Below are 22480 nucleotides of genomic sequence, written 5' to 3'. Positions count from 1 at the left end.
ACAGGTGGCTAAGCAATAATTGGTAGTGGAATACATGGAAATGTATTTCAACAAAAGTTGTGTATAAACTGTTCAGTGCATTTTTTGTATGGAGAGTCGAGGCTTGTGGAAGAGCTGGAACACTGAATGGATCATGGATGAGCAGGATTCAAAAGGAACAGAAGAAAGAGGGGGGAAACACCAAAATCGGGGTTAATGGATAAAATTGAGGGAGACTTGGATAAATAACGAGTGTGGGGTAGGGATGGATGCATTGGGTGGACAAGATGGCTACAGAAGCAAACTCGAAGGATGGAAAAACTGGAAATTTGAATGGGGGTGGCAGGAGGGGTTACTGTGGGTAGAACAGACCATGGTTTTGGATGGGGAACGATCTGAGATGGTGGTGAATAACTGTCTTGAAAACCTGCAGGGAGGAATGAGATTGAAGACAAAGTGGAAGTTGGTTTGACAGGCGGGCAAAAAGAACGAACGAGTGGAGGTGAGCAGTGATCCTGGATTTAGGTAGTTTCACCAGAAGGGGGTTGATGGTGGACCATGTGTGCCCTTCAGAAACCTGGGGAGAGGGCAAAGCATGGATAGGGCAGAGGGTGCAAGACCAGAAAGCAGGCAATAGAAGACAGAGACCAACAACCCTTCTGCAATGTAAAAGTGATAACCCCACAGACTCAGCTTCATCGCGGAACATTCTAATGACCCCGAAGGCCTTGGTTTCCACGGCATCAAACTGAGCAAGGTGCGAGGCAGAGGAGCCAGCCTAAAGGGGAGAGCAGTACTCCATCCAACTGCAGATGAAGGCCTTGTAGGTGGTTAAGATATACGTTAAGGATTTGGTTCAGGTATTTTTTCAGGTTCAGGGGTTCAGGCATTTTGGAAATTTTTAACCAATCCAACAGGATAGTGCAGAGGTAGCGCATGTACATACATTCTAATGTGAGTTGGATTATACACAGTCGGATTGGTGCTTCACAGGCAGGCCTATACATCACAAAGTGCGCCATCCCTCGGCTAGACATTAAGCTGAATGCCTTATCTACTATAGCATTAGTTGGTGAAAGTTAAAGATCCCATGGTGTCTTTCATGAAGGGTAGAAGAGTTATTTCCGGCGCCGTGAAGAAATTATTTATTCCCACCACCTTCAGTCAGGCCTACTCAGCCGGTTCATGACTTAGGAAAAAAAACATTCCCCAGCTGTCCCCACAAGAAGATAGGAATAAACTAGAACAATGTGACTGTGTCACCAATATGCCTCCGCCTAGTCCCGCAATGGTTAGATGCCATCAGTCTGCATATGTATGGGTAGTGGTTCACATTTGTGAAGTTTCGTGTTGATCGGATAAGGTTCGTTTTTCTAACCAAGATGGCTGCCAAACCACGTGACCTATGACATCCTCATTTTCAAACTATATGCAACAGTGCTGTTAGATGATATTTGTAAAATTTCGCATCGATAGGGTGAGTGGTTTCAGAGATATAATTATTTAATATTTTCCTTCAATACAAAATGGCTGCCAAACCATATGACCTATGATGCCATAAATTTTATATTTCCATACAAATGGGTCATAGATTATGTGCATGCAATTTCAGATTTTTAGGAGAAGGAATTCGATAAAAACATTTTTGGCTGGTATACCACTTCACCTATGATGTCATCATTATCATGCTTTCGTTCCACATTGGGAGTACTTGACAATGTGCCAAGTTAAAAAAAATTCCATTCGGTGGTTTCCGAGAACTAATTTTTTTTTTTTTTGCTTTTAATCAAAGATGGCTGCCATACCACGTGAACTTTGACGTCATAATTATGATAAACACATTCTGCATGGGTGTCACTCCTACCCTGAAAGTTTCGTCTCAATCGGGCATATGGTTGCTGAGAAAAACGAGGTTTAGCCAGAACGGACAGACGTACGGAAAGACGGACAACCCGAAAACATAATGCCTCCAGCGACTTTGTTGGCGGAGGCATCAAAAAAATTCATTTCATTTATTATTTTTCAGGTGCATCATGGCATACATTGCAGCACAATGATTGCGCACCTGCAGGATTGCTAAAAAGTTGAACAAATCACGATCCGAGCTCTCCTCATTGAGGTAGTTGTAGTTGTCACAGCAGTAGTACTCGTAGCAGTGGTTCCGGATTTTTTTTTTTAAAGTACGCTTATACAATAACTATTCAAGGATCAGACCATGTACTATTTTCAGGAGTGGATACAACGTAAACATAAAAAACTACATGGTATTCATCGAATAATTACCGCACGCAGTCGACTTAGTGCGAGCCAATGCTTCTGTTTTTAAGGGTTTTTTTGATCTAATATGGCTGCCAAACCACGTGGCCGAAGTCGTCATAAGTTTACATTCTCCAATATAATTGTTGCGTAGATCACCCTCAATAAATTTCAAACTGATCGGACTAAGCGTTGTAGGCTACTTGTCGAATTATAACGTCATAATGGAGGCACCAATGACGTCATCGTTGACAATAATTGTCAACGATGACGTCATTGGTGCCTCCATTATGACATTATAATTCGACAAGTAGCCTACAACGCTTAGTCCGATCAGTTTGAAATTTATTGAGTGTGATCTACGCAACAATTACCCGTTGAATCCGTAGATCCGTAGATCCGTAGAATCTACGGATTTAATTAATCCGATCTACGGATCTACGGATCTACGCTTACCCGTTTGGTTTCTTTCTCGTCCGATCGCTTTAGTGATATTCCCCATTGAGTTCCTGTGGTGTGATTTCGGCCAACGCTTCGCAATCGGGTTTAGTCATTGTTAAACGGCTCGCACCGCAGTTCGCTTCGCTCGGCGCAATCCATCAATTACACTGCGGCACGGGTGGAAGTATTTCCTTGCGTACCGGGAGGCGCTGGTACTTAGGTCATAGGACGGATAGGCCTAATACCCTATTCAGCGCTGACCGGGCATGACGTCATACCCCCAGGATCGGCGACGGCCAGTATACAGGACAAGGGATTAACCCCCCTTGGTAAGGGGAGCGCCGTCGTCCGGATTCCGTAACAATTGGTAAAGCAATCCGTAGATCGGATTACCCGATCTATGCAACAATTATTATTACAATGATTCGCGTTTCAATTTTTACCATGGAACAGTTTTGGAGATATAAAGGTCCAAATTTATTCGGGATTTTCCAAGATGGCGCCCATACCATGTGACGTATGACATCATATTTATCACTTAAAAATTATACACAAGTCGACGCATACTTCGGTGAAAATTTTGTGTCAATCGGAGTAACCTTTGCTGACAAAATGAATTTTTAAAAAGCAAACACGTATGACGTACTTTCGACACTATACCGTATACGTATGACGTACGTACAACACTGTACCGTATACGTATGTATGACGTACTTTCAACACTATACCGTATACGTATGACACTAAACCGTATAAGTATGACTTACTTTTGACACTAAACCTTATACATATGACACTATACCGTATACATATGACGTACGTACCACACTAAACCGTATACGTATGGCGTACGTACGACACTATACTGTATACGTATGACACTAAACCGTATAAGTATGACTTACTTTTGACACTAAACCTTATACATATGACACTATACCGTATACATATGACGTACGTACCACACTAAACCGTATACGTATGGCGTACGTACGACACTATACTGTATACCTATGACGTGCGTACGGCACTATACCGTATACGTATGACGTACGTACGACACTATACAGTATACGTATGACGTACATACGACACCAAACCGTATACGTATGACGTACATATGACACCAAACCGTATACGTATGACGTACGTACGACACTATACCGTATACGTATGACGTACATACGACACTAAACCGTATACGTATGACGTACGTACGACACTAGACCATATATGTATGACGTACATACGACACTAAACCGTTTACGTATGACGTACGTACGACACTATACCATATACGTATGACGTACGTATGACGTACGTACGACACTATACCGTATACGTATGCACCTGATCGCTTGCCCCGCTTTTCACTTCGTGGGTGGAGGGTAATAACACCTTCTCCCACAAGATAGCAAGAACCATTAATGGCTAATCCAAAACCAAAATCCAAAATCCAAAACGCAAAACGCAAAACGCTCACATAATCACATAAACGTACAAGTTTGAACATCACATAAACATCACATAACATCACATAATCACATAAACGTGAGCAAGTGTGAACAGGTGGTTCTACACTTCTACCTTGCATCGCGCTCTGGCAGGTGAGCATGTGGCGACCTCTACTGCGGCCATGTGCGTTGGCATTAAAAACTGTGCAGCTCACAGAAAATGGACATAACTCCAGATAATGTCTCCGAGTGCCAGATTCACGACTTATTGTTTAAAATAATTCCTGTTTATGATTATATTCATAAACTACTAATACTAATAATAATTCATAAATTATTATTAGTATTCGTTTTAGTAAACTTATTTTAGTAAACTTAGTAAACTTAGTAAACTTAGTAAACTTTAGTAAAGTAAAAGTAAAGTAAAAGTAAAAGTAAAAAGTAAAAAAAGTAAACTTTAGTAAACTTAGTAAAGTTTTAGTAAACTTAGTAAACATAAATTAGTAAACTACTAATTCATAAACTACTAATAACTACTAATAATTCACGAAATGTCCGTCCGTCTGTCTGTCCGTTCGAAGGTACCGCAAAAACGGCTGAACCGATCACAACGATATTTTGGGTCTGTAATCCTAGGACCCACTGGAGTAAAATAGGTTCAAAACCGACAATGTTCAAAAGTACGAGGTGTGATCAGTTTGTTTGTGACCCACACTACTTGTAGACATGGTACGGGTAGGGTGATGTCTTCTTTTAACCTCCCCCACTAAAGATGGAGGGAGGTTGTGTTTTCACCCCTGTCCAAATTTCTTTTTTTCAAGTGTGTTGATCACTCCGGTTTGTGTGTTTGTGTGTGTGTGTGTGTGTGTGTGTTTGTGTGTGTGTGTTTGTGTTTGTGTGTGTGTGTGTGTGTGTGTGTGTGTGTGTGTGTGTGTTTGTTTGTCCACTCACTTATACTTACCTACAGGTCACAATTTTAAACCGATCTTCATGAAACTTCACCAAATGGTAGAGTTCGTGGTTCGACAAAATCCTATATATTTTTGAGGTCAAAAGGCCAAAAGGTCAACATAGGCCAAAGGTCAACCACTTTTTTTCAAATTTTTAAAATCCTCATTTTTCATCCGATTGACTTGAAATTTGAACAGGATTTACATATCGGCTAAATGAATTCAACCAGCAACTTTTTTTGAGATCGTCTTCGGCCAAAAGGTCAACATTGGCCATATTTCTAAAATTGTCAATTTTCATCCGATTAACTTAAAATTTGAATAGGATTTTCAAATCAGCTAACTGAAATCAACCACGAACTATTTTTGAGATTAACATAGGTCACATGGTCAACATAGGCCAAAGGTCAACAACCTTTTCAAATTGATAAAATCCTCAATTTTCATCTGATTGACTTGAAATCTGAATAGGATTTTCATATCAGCGAACTGAATTCAACCACCAACTATTTTTGAGGTCAAAAGGTCAGCATAGGCCAAAGGTCAATCACTTTTCTTCAAATTTCTAAAATTCTTAATTTCAATCACTTTCAATGGTGGATCAATGGAGTCAATCCATTCAATGGAGTCAATCACTTTCAATGGTGGATGAGTTAACCTAACCCTAACCCTAACCTAACCCTAACCCTAACAACCCTAACCCTAACAACTAACCCTAACCCTAACCCTAACCCTAACAACCCTAACCCTAACAACTAACCCTAACCCTAACCCTAACAACCCTAACCCTAACCCTAACCCTAACCCTAATTGAAGATTGAATAAAAAAAGATTGAATAATAATGATTGAAGAGCACCATTCTGTCAACACATTCCTTCAAGGTGAACAACACATCCGCAGATGGCGCAGACCCATCGGCCGATGGGTCTGCATTGTCATTTCTCGTGCATCCACAGATGGGTCGCCAAACGGGTCAGACCCATCGGCCGATGGGACCGATCCACAGATGGGTTCCAACATATATAGTCAGGTTCACTATGTTAACAAATATAATTTCGTTCAAAATTTTGGTAGATTAGCAAAACTATACATTTTTGGAATATTCAGAGCATGAGTAATCCAAAAATTAATGTTTACATTTGCGTAGACACCTTTGCGAAAATGACACTCAGGACAGTGATGAAGATAGTCAGGTTCACTATGTTAACAAATATAATTTCTTTCAAAATTTTGGGATTAGCAAACCTGTACATTTTTGGAATCTTCAGAGCATGGAGAATCTGAAAATCAATGTTGGCATTTGCACAGACACCTGCATGGCCGCCATTTTGGATTTTGAAAATGGCCGCCATAAAATACATATTTTGCGCGATCTCGGCTTCTAGTCAACCTAGAGACAACTACTGTCATGCTCATTAAATATGCGAATCCTATGTTGTCTGGGTCAAGGAATCCAATAAAGGCCTCAAAATAGTGCTCAGGATTATAGAAAAGCAACAAACAAAGGTAATTGAAAACCATTGTCTTTATATTTGTGATATAACTGTATTACATAATACATGATATTGCAAGTCTTTTGAAGTTATAGGTTGTTATAGGAAGTTATAGGTAGTATCAGATTGAACTATAAGTCCTATACACAGGATCTACGAGGTCTATACCGTTCAGGAATATGCTTTTACAGATCTTCATCACTGTCCTGAGTGTCATTTTCGCAAAGGTGTCTACGCAAATGTCAACATTAATTTTTGGATTCCTCATGCTCTGAATATTCCAAAAATGTATAGTTTTGCTAATCTACCAAAATTTTGAACGAAAAAACATTGTGAACCTGACTAATACTGTACTGTCAAATTTGAAAAGCATGCGATGCCTCAAGCACATCTGTTAATTTTCTTTTCAAATGAAGATAAATCACGAATACCTGAATATGTAGATTAGTCAGGTCAAAATACAGTTTAACCCCCAAAAAATTGCTACAAAAGGTTTCTCAACTGATTCTGGTAGGGTTTAGCGTACGTTATAACATACTAAAAGTTTACCAAAGTAGGACCCCCGGAAAAGTGTTTTTTTCAAGATGGCGTCCAAGATGGCCGCCGAAACCTCTTAATGATCATAACTATGTAACTATCAACTCAAATTTGATGATCTTGGTGTCTATCCCTAGGTTTTTGGGGGCAAGGAACACATTAAGACCATTAAAAATGAAAGTGGGCCATTATATGTAACACAAAAATCCAATATGGCGTCAATAATGGCCGCCAACACCTCCAAATGACCGCAAGTCCATAACTATTGACTCAAATTTAATGATCTTGATGTCTATCCCCAGGTTTTTGGGGGCAAGGAACACATTAAGACAACTTTGGATATTACTGAGCTGTTGAATCATTATGAAATTGAACTCATGACCTTCAGCTGTCACCTAATGCACAAACACCTTTGTCCATAGAATAAGTTTCAGAGCGTTCAGTTTTGAGTGTCATCCTCCTCCTCAGTATCGACCTCTTGAGTGTTGTTTGGATTGTCACAGTTTTCAGTTTGGCAAGGGCCACATGCAGCAGTGCAGCGGAGTCCATAGCGTCTGCAGCTGCATCGAGAGGATTTGCATCCCCCCAAACAGTTGCAATGGATAATTTTCAAGAGTTCGTCAGGCGCAGCATTGTTTTGGGTCATAATTGGAATTAACTGATCATTTTCCTGTTTCCATCCCCATTCAGTTGGGTTCATTTCATTTGCCATCCCCATCCATACCATAATTTGAAAGTACACACGTTGGCTATGGAATATTGTTGCAGGTGATGTTGGGGGGAGCCGTTCAGAAGTGACAAATGCTTGAGCAGTTGCCACTTTTTTGGTGAAAATGATATGGCGCAGTGATGATAGCGTATCATTAGACTTGCCACCAAAGAGATCAACCATCAGGTCTTTGCCAAGATCTGATATGTCCTCTTGAGATTTGTTTTGAAGGATGAATGCACTAGCACAGGACTTCATGACAGGATCAGATTTCACTAATTTCCGGAAGGCTGACTTTTTTCCGATGCCGAAAATCCTTGAAGTAGAATCACATCCTGAGTAGGCATGTACAAAGAGCAACTCATTGCACACATCGTCTCCTAAAGTTTCTTTCAACAGGTTAATGTTATACACTCTGTGTTCTTTTGACTGCTTGTTTGCATCAGAACGGAAGTAGATGATCTCATTGTCTGTTCTGGAGTAATGAAGGAGCAAGATTCCACTTATGTGTGTAAATGTGTCTTCCTCTTTGCCTTCGTCTTCCACCTTTGTATAATCTGTATCTGTAATCTGTATCTGTATCCTCTGTATCCTCACCTGTTATCTGTATAATCTGTATCTGTATCTGTATCCTCACCTGTATCCTCACCTGTAATCTGTATCCTCACCGACCAACGTTGTGGTGCAATGACGGGATCGTTCAACAGTTGCCTTAACGATATCAACGTCTGCATCCCCTGGTGACTGAATGACATGGCATCCCCTTTTAGTTAGTGCTGTGCTGATGAGAGCAATCATGTCTGCCTTGTTTTTGTCACGAGACAAAAAGTCGTCCTTTTTGCCTGCAAACTCTGTTTCTGCAGTGAAACTAACAATAGGGTGCAGGTTTTTTCCTCGTCTCTGATGTGTGTTGTCTTTTATGGAGGGACCTTCACCATAGCCATCGAACACCACTGTCGCTTGTCCGTAATGTCTCACAGTGAAGTCTGCATAAGACTCAGCTATTGCATTATATGAGTCGCCTTTGTTCCACGGTAAACGATGGAGCAAAGAGCCACCATCAAGCACGTAACAATCTGTTTTGGGAATGGAGTTCATCACAGCCTCACTTGATAAGTCCGCAGCATGGTCTCGAATTGCCTGAGCAAGCTGAGGTTTGTCTGCTGTTCGAAGAATGTTCCTGGTCTCAAAGAGGGCTGGAGGGTAGGGGCTTAGTTCATACGTCAAAACCTCTTCAAGGGAAAGATCTCCTGACCTTGACACCAGAAGGAAACGCTGGAACAGAAGGGCAGGATCAATGGTACGATCAGGAGCAATCTTCACAGCAGAGATATTCCCAAGGGTTTTGGCTCTGTCTTTCCGCTTGAATTTGTAAGTAAATGCCGACTTTCCGATTATATCTTCAATGATCTTGTTTCCAACCGATTCAAAGTCATGTACATTCACATCTGGCCCAGCCACTATCCCGTTGACAATGTTTCTCAGAGTAGGATCAGATGTGAAGGGTGAGCAGGCTGCAAGCTTTATCCGAATTTTCTCGAGATCAGATGCATCTCTTTTGATGCGCGCCTCAGTTGAGTCTTTGTGTTGCGGACTTGTAGTATAGGTTAGGTTTGTGAAATCCTGCATCGCAATGTTGTACTCGGATGTTACAGGTGCAGATAAGGTCCAAAGGTTTCGCATGTCCTCGGTCATCCCACTGCCGCGAGTTAGACCACCAGTGCTCTTCAGAGACCTCATCAACGTTTGTTCGATGACAAGATCACTACTATGACAGCTCGTGGGCAATGACAGCTCGTGGGCGAACTGCCTGAATTATGGCATGACCAACTGCCGCAACCTTGCGTCTTGTGTCTTTCCCAACGAACAATGTTTCCAGTGCTGTCCGCAGACTAGTCGGAATGAACGATAGGGCTGAATCAAGTTTTAAATCATCACTACTTGGATACTGATTCGTCACGGTAGAAACCTGAGATTTTATATCACTTCTGATTAACCTAGCAGCAGTTTCAATAATAGCGCGTTTTTGGGACTCTTCATCGCCTTCCTGACACGTTTGCTTGTAGTATGATCTCAGAATCTGCGACGTTTGTTCTCTCATCGTAACAATATCGTCCAAGCCTTCTCTTTCACCAAAAAAAATTGAGTCCTTAAAGCGTTCTTTAAGATGCTTTTTCAAACTGTAATTGTCATACGGTTCTGAATCAGGATTACAAAGATACCCTTTCATTATGAGGCTCAAAGATGTAACAGTTAGTTGTTCCTCACTGTTCAGTTCTAGGTAAGCACACATTTTCTGAAATGCTTCATACTTATCTTCATCTTTAGGACGACCACACTTTCTGCGCTTGGCTTCGGGGGCTTTCTGGAACTCTAAAGGCACAGACTTGAAGGACCGGAAATTTCCACTACACGAATGATGATAAAGTCCGTCTGCTGCATGTAAATCTCGTAAATAGTATTCAATCCGACCCTTTACAGTATGTCCCCAATCATCTGAACGGGATTCACAGACCTCCACAATTGTCTCCACAAATTTGTCAGTCCGTACCCAGCTAAAGTGTCCCTTGTCCAAATCAATTGTACATCCACAGAATACGCAATCCTTTTCACTGTCAAAACCTCCACTTGATTGTCTTGTGGTTCTCTTTGGTGGCACAGAACCACTACTTTTCTTTGCAACATGGCTTTTAATGTTTTTATCATTTATGTACTGTTGACGACAGCTTTTATGCACTTTAGTACTGGCTTCAACTACAAGATCGTCCTTCCGCTTTACACTGGCTTCATTTATTCCCTTCGCCCCCTTCCACTGAATTGCAACCCAGTTATCACTGGAATCCTCGATCTCCTCCTTGCAGATTGGACAAAAAGCTTGACTGGCTGTGCTTGCACTCATTGTTGAATCATGTCTGAAAAAGAGAAAGATGAGAATTAGTTATTCAGTTAGATCCAATTCGACACATTCTTCAGGTCAATATATGGAAAATGCCCCCTCAACCTGTTAGATAATGGCCCACTTTCATTTTTAATGGTCTTAATGTGTTCCTTGCCCCCAAAAACCTAGGGATAGACACCAAGATCATCAAATTTGAGTTGATAGTTACATAGTTATGATCATTAAGAGGTTTCGGCGGCCATCTTGGACGCCATCTTGAAAAAAACACTTTTCTGGGGGTCCTCCTTTGGTAAACTTTTAGTATGTTATAAAGTACACTAAACCCTACCAGAATCAGTTGAGAAACCTTTTGTAGCAATCTTTTGGGGGTTGAGGGGGTATTTTCCATATATCGACCTTACTAGATTCTATTGTCAGGGCTGAGGTTCCTATTCCTGTTACAGATTCACGACTCCATGAAAAAGTAAAGAGACATTATTCATGGTCCTTGCGGAAATGTCACTCCAAGCTCCATTTGCATGAATGAATATATATATATATATTTCAATATATTCAATATAATTTAATAATAATTTAATATAATTTAATTATTATAATTTAATTTAATAATATAATTTCATCAATATATTTTAATTAATTTAATCAATATAATTTAATCAATTAATTTAATATTTCAATATAATGAATATATATATATTCCATTTGCATGACAGATGGAAAATGTCAGAATAAGTTTCTAAAGAATCTTTGTGAAGATACCCGCTTGGATGTCAATGGGTATCCTAAATACCGAAGATGAGGAAGGTTTAATGTTCAGTTTCTGGAAAGAGAATGTGACGATTCCTTTTTTGTGCCATATAATCCTTATCTCTTGGCAAAATATGACACATAAATGTACAAGTGTGCGTATGGTGAAGACCGTCGAGTACATATTTAAGTACATATAGACTAGACTGATTCATGGAAAAAGGCCATCTATAAGCTTCTCGGTGCATTTTGGGGTAAAAGTTGTAAAGTTAAAGTAAAAGAGCTGCATATACATGATATATAAATGCTTGTCCCAAGAATGTGTCCAAAAATGGCAATTTGGCGGCCATTTTGTTTATGGCAATTAGAAGGTCAAACACTCAAACTTTGTCTTGGGAACCGGGTTAATCGAATTCAGCATACCCTAATGATGTTAAAAAGTGAGGTTCCCAACTTTTACCCTAAAATGCACCTGACATTCACATTTCTCAGAAATCCGTCTAATCTAATACACAAAGGTGGTGATTGTGCTGCTATTGAAAATCGAGAAGGGCTGTTAGATCATGATGAGATCAAAGCTTATTTAACACGAGATACTTAGGCCCTCACCGAGTGATATTTCCTCTCTTGGAATATTGGTTGCATGAGACGAGCCATTGCATCTTCAAATTGGCATTGCGCCTCCTATTCAGTTGTGTTACAAGAAGGCGAAGAAGAAGCTGTCATGAGAGACAAAAATATAACCCCGACTGCTGGATTCTATCCCAATGCTAGGTATGAAGAAGCCCATCAGTATTTGTATGATTACAAAACTCGCTCTTTGGGGGGAGGAGTAATGGGTGAGGTGGGGCAAATATATTTATTGCCATGGCTAGTAATCCCCCTTGTTTCCAGCAGGGGTCAGTAAACCACTTGCAATGTGCCACATGTAAGTCGAAAAATCCTAAGTCGTCCTCCTGTTGTTGGAAAACTGTGGGACAATGACCTCAGATGGCAGCAAAGTTTGGAAGAAGCCAAACGTAGGTAGATGCCGAGGTAGATAAGAGAATTGTTTCTCACAGTCATCTTAATCTTCTGTCAGCTCACATATGAAGTATCACATATATTACTGAAATTTGAAGAGTCGCAATTCCACCTAACTCAAAACATGACAATATATGATGAAGACCGAGTCCTTTTATATCTGGCTGTTTGAAGTAGGAGATGGTTCATTTCCATTTGTGAATAACACCAATGAGATTGAACTTCCTGCAGAAGTTTTTATAGATTCTAGCAAATTGGATGACCTCATTATCTCCGCCACCAAAGGTGGATGGAGGTTATGTTTTCACCCCTGTATGTCTGTCTGTCTGTTTGTTTGTTTGTGAACAAAATATCTCAAAAAGTTGCAGACGGACTCGGACTAAATTTGGCAGAGTTGTAGCGTATATGACAAGGACAAAATGATTAGATTTTGGTGAAGATCCGGATTCAGATCCGACTACTAGAATTTTAAAAGTGAATCTTCACCATTGGTAGATAGGGGCAAAACGATACATAGCAGGATATCTCAAAAGGTTATGGACGGATTTGGACGAAACTTGGTGGAGAGGTTGGGTGTGTAACAAGGATGATTGGATTCGAATTTGGGGAAAATCTGAATATGGATTCGGATATGAGAATTATTTAATTTATAAGTGATTCTTCACCATTGGGAGATCGGGCCAAAAACGATACATAGCGGGATATGCGGGATTGTGTGTCCACCAAACGGTCCACCAAAGGTGGATGGAGGTTATGTTTTCACCCCTGTATGTCTGTCTGTCTGTTTGTTTGTTTGTGAACAAAATATCTCAAATATCTCAAAAAGATTAAGAATACATAGCGGGATTGTTCATATGTGTGTTGTACCGTCCACCAAACAGCGATGACTCCATCTACATCTCACTGTCTGATAATATGGACCAACTTCTATCTACCCATCCCAACTCTCTCTTCCTCATATGTGGTGATTTCAATTGTCACCATGCCAGTTGGCTGGGGGTGGGTACCTCTCTCAAAAGCCATGGCTCTTCAGCAAAGGACTTCTGCGACTCACTGGGACTGACACAATCTGTCAATTTCCCGACCCGGATCTCAGTCAACAGAGCATCTTCTCTTCTGGATTTGGTTATGACAAACTTCCCTGAAAATGTCTGCTGCTCTTCTTCTGCTCCAATCGGCTCATCTGATCATGTGCTTGTCAAAGTGGACATCTCTCTGACCATTCTCAGAGAGCCTCCTCAGCGTCGACGAGTCTGGCATTTCACTCAGGCCAACTGGCACGGTCTTCAAGCAGCCATCAATCATCTGGACTGGTCTCCCATCTCTACCGCCTCTGACATCAACTCATCCTGGGAATTCTTTCAAAGTAAATTGCTCTCTCTCATGCACAGATTTATACCATCTCGTCTTCAGTTGTCATACCCTTCCTCCCGTCCATGGTACACGGAATCTTGTGGTGAGGCTGTTGCCCTGAAACAACTTGCTTTCGTCTCCTGGAAAGCAAATCCAACGGAAGGAAATCTCATTTCCTTTCACAAAGCCCGAAACAAGTGTGTGTCCACCCTCAGGAGAGCCAGGAAACAATATCTCACCATTCTCAAGACCGAACTCTCTTATCTGTCTCCCTCTTCCAAATCCTGGTGGCGTCTGGTCAAATCTGTTTCTGGTGTTTGTTCCCCCTCCATCCCCTCCCTCACCTCAAACGGCTTAACGGCTGACTCCGCACGTGAAAAAGCTGAATGCCTCAACTCTGTGTTTGCCTCTAAATCTTGTGTCCCAAACCCATCCCTCTCTGTACCCACCGTACCCAGTCGTACCCAGCTGCTCCTGGACTCTGTGTCCTTTCCTCCTGACAAGGTGGAAAAGTTTCTGTCAACCCTCGACTCTGATTCTGCAACTGGTCCTGACGGCATCAGCCCACGGGTCCTAAAATCATGTTCTTCTGCTCTTTCACTCCCTCTTTCTGTTCTCTTCACCCTCTCTTTTGCTCAAGGTCATCTGCCATCTGCTTGGAAATCAGCCAACATCACCGGTTTGCACAAAAAAGGTGCAAAAACAGATCCCAGCAACTACAGACCAATCAGCCTTCTCCCAATTATCAGCAAAGTCATGGAATCCATCATTGCTTCAGATATTAAATCTTTCCTCTTCTCCAATGGCTTGATCTCTGATCATCAATTTGGTTTCAGACCTGGTCACTCTACTCTGGACATGCTGCTTCTGCTTTCTCAACAATGGATGGAGGTCCTCAACACCAAACAGGAAATTAGAGCCGTCTCCCTTGACATTTCACGTGCCTTCGATACGGTCTGGCACCCTGCTCTGCTCACCAAACTCTCCTCCTTTGGTATCCATGGAAATCTCCATGCATGGCGGGCGGACTTCCTCTCTGGTCGTAGTCAAAGTGTGGCCCTGAATGGGTTTCTCTCATCTCCTCTTCCTGTTCAGGCTGGAGTTCCCCAAGGTAGTGTTCTGGGCCCTGTGCTTTTTCTGGTCTTCATCAATGATCTCTCTGACTCTCTTGAAAATCCTCTCTATCTCTTTGCTGACGACTCTACTCTCTGTCGCTCCATTCCTCATCCCTCAGATCGGCAGTCTGCAGCCTCCTCACTCTCTGCAGACCTGGACAAAATCACAGACTGGTCAAACAAGTGGAACATGTCTTTCAATCCTGACAAATCTCACACTCTTACAATGTCTCTCCGAAAGGACCGACTGGACAACCCTCCCATCTACTTTCTCAACAATCCTCTCCAAGAAGTTCTGTCGCTCAAGCTTTTGGGTCTCACTATCTGCCATGATCTTTCTTGGGAAAACCACATTTCCAAGCTGGCCTCCAAAGCCAGTCGCCGACTGGGCATCCTCTGTCGTGCGAAGTCCTTCCTTGGCACACCTGAGCTCCTCACCACATACAAGGCTTTCATCCGCAGCTCAATGGAATACTGCTCTCCCCTCTGGGCCAGTGCTCCTGCCTCACACCTAGCTCGTCTTCACGCTGTTGAAACCAAAGCGTTCAGAATCATTGGAATCTCCCGAGATGAAGCTAACTCCGAGGGCCTTACACTCACTCACCGCAGGCAGGTTGGTGGTCTTTCTGTCTTCTACCGACTCCTCTCCAGCCTTGCTCCCCCAGCTCTCTCTGTGCTCTGTCCCCCCAATATTCCTTCAGGTCGCACAAGATCTGCCTGCAACCCTCTTATGGTTAAACTGCCAAAGTCTAGGCTCTCTGCTCACCTTCACTCTTTCATTCCCCTTTTCTCCCGCCTCTGGAACAAACTCCCCCACTCCCTTCAATCCCACTCCTCCCTCCAGGTCTTTAAAACAGCTGTTCACCACCATCTCTTATCTGCCCCCATCGAAAACCTTGATCTTTTCTACCCCCGGTAATTCACCCCAGAGTCCTTGCAGTGTTCATATGTTTTATTCCTCTCCCACCTCCCCCCAAGTCCTCCCGATGTCCCTGCTCTCAAATGTTGTGTTTGTGTCCTTCCCCCTCTTCCCCCTCTCTTTTGTGTCCTTCCCCCTCTCTCCCCATCTTGTCTGCCGCTCCCCTTGTTTTTTGTGTTTTGTGTGTCGGTTTGTCTTTTTGTGTGATTAATGTTAGCTCTTTCACGAGCCTCGATCTTGTATACAAAAAAAAAAAAAAAATCTCAAAGAGTTATGGACGGATTTGGACGAAACTTGTTGGACAGGTTGAGTGTGTGACAAGGAAGAGTCGATTCCATTTTGGTGAAGATCCGGATCCTGATCCAGCCAGTAGAATTTTTAAGTGATTCTTCACCATTGAGTGATATGGCCAACTAGACAGAGGTATGCTCTCGACTGAGTGCCTATCTATTTTCCCATGTTTTCCCTCATTCCCCAAGTCCACATACAAAGTATATGGAGAAGCGGTGCTGCCTAAGTCCAAAGAATGAGCATTCACATACTATAACCAGATTCCGATTGCAACAATCTCTGGGTCCATTGACAGCTCACCACAGGATTGATTGAATGACACAAAAGTTGCTGCATAATCCAATGGAGTTTCTGAACAGCATCACTCACTCCATCTGGATTGACACTCCACAACCTTGAGTACGACACTATTATCCTGTTGCGAAATTTGAACCCATAGAAAAGGCACGAGACGCATGGTTGATGAACTTCTGCCCGATCACATCACAGCGGAAATCCTTTCAAGTCAACTGAGAGGAACAATTGCTCTAATACCAACACTTGAGTTTGCACCATCTGAAACGAGCTTTCCATTAAGACGTCCATTGTTTGACCATCAATAAGACACAATGACAAGGTCAATCCCTCGAGTGCATAGGGTCATGTCAATCCTCGCTCCGCACGTTTTTAGCCATGGCAAACGTTATGTTGCGTTATTCCATGCAATGTCATTGAGGGGGGGTTAATGTCCTGCTTCCAGATAGTGGACAACAAAACAACGTTGTTTGCCCAAAAATATTAAAACAAAAAAGTATTATCAAATATAATCAAAGCAGATATTTTTAAAGATCCCAGCGGCACAATTTCCTTGGATGTGCAATTTCTCATTTTACATTTTTGAAATGTACAATCCTGACCATGCCTCTATAACTGTCATGGTGTTTAAAAGCAAGATATAAAATGTAAGTGTGTGAATGAGTATGTCTCTGGTCATGCCTATTCAATTTTCCAACAACATTTCTAATTCACCAAAATACTTTTTTCGAGTGACATTTCTTTTTGGTGGTGACCATGACTATGACCAACTCGAGAGTTCATAGAAGACGATACTCCACACAGTGTTACTTCAATTTTACTTTAACTTTAATAAATTGATAATTTTAATAATCGTTAAAAAAAAATCAAAAAATTTCGTGCTATTAAAGTAGTCCAGAAGCAGTTCTGCAAACAGCACCCTTATATACCACCCAATTTAACCTTTAGTAAAATTGAAGTACAGTACTGCAAAACTGGAGGTTCTTGGAAATTTGGCAGATGATTTGTGTACTAGAGTGTACAAGTATATGGTTAAATTGAAATAAAATAAAAATTGTAAAAGTCATATAAATAAATTAATTCCGGAAGTTACTGCCATTTCCGCAGTCTTTTACACCACCTTATCTAACACATTACATTGGTTGTTCCTGCCTGTTGTTTGTATATTTTATGACATCCTTAAAAAACAGTAAGTTTCCTGTTTGGAATGATTTTGTACACCACTCCTTTCCTATGCCATCTCCAGGCTCTGCATGACGTCATTGCCAGGCTCGGGGCTCGGCAATGAGCCGAATGACGCGCGCTGTGTACGCAACTGTGTACGTCATTTGTGCACAAAGTGCACACGTCATTTGTGCACGTGAGTTTGTTTTGTGTGTTCTGTCCTGGGTTATAAGTAAGTCTGTATAAGCTAGAAATTGCACTGTGTCCTTCTGGTCCGTCCCTCTTTCTGTCTTTATTTTCGCATCCTTCCTTCTCCTTGGTTCCTTTTGACTTGTACATAATTAGTTAGTAATAAATTATATTTGTTCCTCCTTACTCTGCCTTCTTTCCTTTACATCCGTTTCGTCCTTGTCTTTTCCCAATTGAATACCTGTGGCACGATTTGGCCAACGTTTCGGAATCGGGTTAGTGAATGCTAATGACTCGAACTTCGGGTTGCTAAAAACCGCTCGGCAACTAGACCATCTAAAACCGGGGTTCGAGTGGGAGTCCCTCCCTTGCTTCACGGTCAGGAGTGGCACTCAGGTCCTTGGGACTTTTTGTAGACCAAATACCCTGGCTGCTCCCGACCGGAAGGAGCGTTGGGACCCCCAGGACTCACGTCGGTCAGTCGCGGACAAGGGGATTAATCCCCCCTTCTTAAGGGGGAAAGGCCGACGTAGAGATCCGTAACAATTGTTACGTAACATCCGTAACAACCCCCCCCCCCCCCCCCTCAATGTGCACAACAAACTGTGCACAAAGTACACAACTCACGTACACAAATCACACGAATGACGCGGCTCGGCAATGACGCGCGCTGAAAGGGAGTACTCAGTTGTCACTCCGGTTTCTTGTTTTCTTGTTTTCTTGTTTGTCCGGGCAATATCTTAGGCACCCTTTGAGCTAGGAAGATGATATTTGGACATGACAGTGACCAAGTGATGTGGCTCCAAAGGATATTTTTGATTTATTGATTAATCAATTAATCTATTAATTATTTAATTATTATATTACTGACTTAATTAATTTTTCTTTTTAAGTTACAGATTCGGATGAAACGGTGGGGGTTTAGGAATTATATTAGCCAATGATTAATTATTTAATTATTTTATGATTATTATTTATTTCTTTTCATTATTAATCATTTATTTATTTTCTTTCTCATCTGGGCAATATCTCAGGCACCTTTTGAGCTAGGAAGCTGATATTTGGACATGACAATGACCAAGTGATGTGGCTCCAAAGGATATTTTTGATTTATTGATTAATCGATTAATTATTTATTGATTAATCAATGAAAATTCTTTTTCCCCATTAATGGCTTAGTAAATTATTTTTCAAAAAGTTAAAGCTTTGGATGAAGCACTGGTGGTTTAGGTATGCTATTAGCCAATTGATTAAGAAAATATTTTATGACTATTGTTTATTGATTTTAATTATGCAATTAATCAATCAATTATTGTACACCTCTCCCTCCCAATACAGTCTCTATGAGCTGCATGGCGGCAATGCTGCACTGGAGGATATTTATTTATTTAGCATGGGGGCGGTGTACTTTGAATGTATCTGTCCTTGTTTAATTTTGTTTGACTGCCAGACAAGCAGACATAGTAAGATAATTAACACACTCCTCTGCGCACGAGTGATCGTGACAAATTCAGAGACAAGGTACGGTAAAACTAAAACCTTGTCTTCCTATTCATGTTCGATTCATATTCAAAATATAACATTCCATTGAAATAAGGTGTTCCTCGATCACAAACTGCTAAGACAGATGGACAGACAGACGGACATGAACCAATATTGCTTTACCCCACTTTCCACTTCGCGTGTGTGGGGTAAAAACAGTGGTATATCAATGAAATAATTCTCTTGAAGCGCGATCCTGCGCGCGCTAATGCTTACGCAAGGAGCAAGCGGACAACGCGGTTCATAAAAGAGTCTTTATTGAAAGTACTCAAACTGCAGCATTGAGCTGCTCCGGGCTGCGCGCCCCATGTATATCTTGAGGCCACGCCTCTCTCTAGGGCGTGGCCGCCGCCCACTTGGTGCTCGGAATGATGTCACCACGCCAGTGGGCTTTCGTGTCCGCCACACGCGCCCCCCCCCCAGAATTCCCGCGCACCTGGAGGGCCAGTTTGCGGGGCAAATGGATGACCCGGCCGAAGCGCCCCCTGGCGATCGGCGGCGTCTGGGGTGCAGGGATGCCAGGTGGGATGCCTCTGGCTGCCCCTGGGATGGGTGCAGGACCGGGGGGCGGCGTGGCAGCGGGGCTGGGCGGTGCCGGGGGTCCGCCCGCAGGGGGGCGGCCCCGACGCGGGGGTCGGGCCACTGGCGGTGGATGGTCCACGTCGAGGTGGGCCAGCTTGAGGCGGTCTACAGAAACGCGGTCAGGAGTACCGCCGATGTCCAGGGTGAAGTGCTTCACCCCGGTCTCCAGCACGCGGAAAGGCCCGTCGTACGGGGGCCGCAGTGGTGTCCGGTGGGCATCGTGGCGGACGAAGACGTACTCCGCCGTGCGAAGCTCCAGAGCGACGTGCGTCGGTGGGTGCCCGTGGCATGCCGTTGGCACCGGGGCGAACCTCTGGGCGGTCTCTTGCAGAGCGGAGCGCTGCTGTGCCGCGGACCATGGTGCCGTGGAGTCGGGGAGGAACTCGCCCGGCACCCGCAGCGGTTGCCCGAAGACCAACTCCGCCGCGGATGCGCGCAGGTCCTCCTTGGGCGCTGTCCGGAGGCCCAGCAGGACCCAGGGGAGCCTGTCGACCCAGCTGCCGTTGCGGAGGGTGGCCCGAAGCGCGGCCTTCAATGCGCGGTGAAATCGCTCACACAGGCCGTTAGCCTGGGGGTGGTAGGCCGTGGTTCGGTGCAGCCAGACCCCGAGCCCCTGCGCGACCGCCCCCCAGAGCTCCGAGGTGAACTGGGGGCCGCGGTCGGACAAGATGTCTGAGGGGGCGCCGAACCGGGCGACCCAGGTGGCGATGAAAGCCTGCGCAACGTCCGCCGCCGTCGTCGATGCCAAGGGCACGGCCTCCGGCCAACGGGTGGTGCGGTCCACCATGGTGAGGACGTGGGTGAAACCCCGCGAGGGAGGCAGAGGTCCCACCAGGTCCACGTGGACGTGGTCAAACCGGCGTCCCGGCACCGTGAACGGGGCCAACGGGGCCTGGGTGTGCCGGTGCACCTTGGCGCGCTGGCACGCGAGGCACGTCCTGGCCCAGCCGCGGACGGCCTTCCGGAGGCCATGCCAGACGAACTTGTCGGCGATCAACCTTTGGGAGGCCCTCGCGCCCGGGTGGGACAGGCCGTGGATGGCGTCAAACACCTGGTGCTGCCAGCCCACGGGCACGATGGGGCGAGGCTGCCCGAGGGAGACGTCGCACAAGAGGGCCGCGCCCGCGCCGTCGAACGGCACCTCGGTGACGCGGAGGCCCGTGACGGCGGTCCGCAAGGCCTGGACGTCGGGGTCAGCGGCCTGTTCCACTGCCATCCGGGCATAGTCGATGCCGAGGTGGACTGCGTGGGCGACGGCACGGGAAAGGCAATCCGCCACCGTGTTGTCCTTCCCCGCGACGTGCCGGATGTCCGTCGTGTACTCGGACACGGCCGAGAGGTGACGCTGCTGCCGGGCCGACCACGGCTCGGTGACCTTTCCCATCGCGAAGATCAGCGGCTTGTGGTCGACGAAGGCCGTGAACGCACGGCCCTCGAGCAGATGGCGGAAGTGCCTGACCGCCAAGTGAAGCCCGAGCAACTCGCGGTCGAAGGTACTGTAACGGCGTTCGGGCGGGCGAAGCTGCCGGCTAAAGAACGCCAGCGGTTGCCAAGCTCCACGCACCCATTGCTCGTGCACCGCGCCCACCGCGTAGTCCGAGGCGTCGGTGGTGAGGGCGATCGGTGCATCGGGCGACGGGTGCGCGAGCATGGTGGAATTAGCCAAGGCGAGCTTCGCGCCCGTGAACGCCGTGTCCATCTGCTCGGTCCAGGTATCGTCGCCTTTGCCCGGCTTACCTCGGAGAGCTTCGTGCAGGGGGCGCAGGAGCTGGGCGATACGGGGCAGGAACCGATGGTAAAAGTTCACCATGCCCAGGAACTCCTGCAGCCCTTTGATCATGCGGGGGCGCGGAAACCCCTTCACCGCCTCCACCTTGGCCGGCAGGGGGACAGCTCCGTGCCTGGTGACACGGTGCCCCAGAAAATCGATTACGGCGACGCCGAACCGGCACTTTGCGGGGTTCACAATCAGGCCATGCTGGCCCAGGCATTCGAAGAGCGTGCGGAGGTGGCGTAGGTGCTCTTTGCGGGACGTGCTGGCGACGAGGATATCGTCCAGGTAGACGTAGACAAAATCCAAGTCGCGCAGGACGCTGTCCATCAGTCGCTGGAACGCCTGAGCCGCATTCTTCAGACCGAAGGGCATCCGCAGGAACTCGAAGAGTCCGAATGGCGTGATGACCGCCGTCTTCGGGACGTCCTCCGGCCTGACGGGGACCTGATGGTAGCCGCGTATGAGGTCCACCTTCGAGAAGAAGGACATGCCCGCCAAACGGGCGGAAAAGTCCTGAATGTGGGGGACGGGGTAGCGGTCAGGAGTGGTGGCGTCATTGAGACGGCGATAGTCCCCGCACGGTCGCCATCCCCCGCCGGGCTTCGGCACGATGTGCAGCGGCGACGCCCAAGCACTCTCCGAGCGCCGAACGATGCTGAGTCGCTCCAGGGTAGCAAACCCCGCTTTTGCCACCGCCAGCTTCGTCGGCTCGAGGCGGCGTGCCCGGGCGTAGACCGGTGGCCCGACGGTGGGGATGTGATGGGTCAC

This window comes from Myxine glutinosa, chromosome 4, assembly GCF_964187855.1.
Source record: "Myxine glutinosa chromosome 4, kmMyxGlut1.1, whole genome shotgun sequence".
In the NCBI taxonomy this organism is placed as follows: Eukaryota; Metazoa; Chordata; class Myxini; order Myxiniformes; family Myxinidae; genus Myxine; species Myxine glutinosa.
The sequence above is the reverse complement of the archived record's forward strand: the minus strand, read 5'-3'. Positions refer to the sequence as shown.